The 610-nt window shown below is 52.0% G+C and overlaps 1 protein-coding gene across 1 annotated transcript in view; it reads left to right on the top strand.

Annotated features, from left to right (window-relative positions):
- The first annotated feature begins 321 nt into the window (after nt 1-321).
- The window catches only part of LOC118799425 (AMP deaminase 2), a 49,463-nt gene continuing 49,174 nt past the window's right edge, over nt 322-610 (top strand). Inside the window, exon 1 of the mRNA XM_036559275.1 lies at nt 322-610. This exon is cut by the window's right edge and continues 10 nt beyond it. The gene's annotated coding sequence lies outside the window, so the exon portion shown is untranslated.

Below are 610 nucleotides of genomic sequence, written 5' to 3'. Positions count from 1 at the left end.
TGACCGTTTACAGTAAAATCGCTGTTATTGTTGCTGTTATTTTCAGTCATTAATGAGTTAATCCTGCTAATCGATCAGCTCTGCTCTGTGTTTTTTCTCGTTCTGCCGCTTTAAATATTTTTTCTTTCTTTTCCCTTTTTTCGCTCTTCAAACTTCCAGGAAATTCATCGGTTCTGCTTCAGACTCACGCCCGTACTCCGGCAGGCCCCGCCCCTTCTGCGCTGTGATTGGCCAGCGGTTCAGACCGCTGATTGGCGGGCTGGGCGTGAGTGTGAGCTCTCAGCCAATCACAGCGCAGCACAGGCGGAAAACGGGCGGGAAATGAACCCGTTCAGTAGTTTATCGCTCGCAGCGAGAGAAGCAGCAGCTGGAGCTCCAAAACAGCGGAGTTTAGCAGAACCGAGTGGAAACAAACAAAGATAAGCAGAAAAGGACCGAACCGGGTTCGGGTTCAGCTGCTGGCGCTGAAACCGAGGAGGAAGAAGAAGCTGAAGGCCGGTTAGCTCTGCAGGCTAAAGCTACCGCTGTGTGCGGTTCCGTTAGCTTCGGCGCTCAGGGTTCGTCACTAAACAAGAGCACTGAAGACACGCAGCGGGTTCTGCTCGTCTCC

This window comes from Colossoma macropomum, unplaced genomic scaffold (genome assembly GCF_904425465.1).
Source record: "Colossoma macropomum unplaced genomic scaffold, Colossoma_macropomum, whole genome shotgun sequence".
NCBI lineage: Eukaryota > Metazoa > Chordata > Actinopteri > Characiformes > Serrasalmidae > Colossoma > Colossoma macropomum.
The sequence above is the reverse complement of the archived record's forward strand: the minus strand, read 5'-3'. Positions and strand labels throughout refer to the sequence as shown.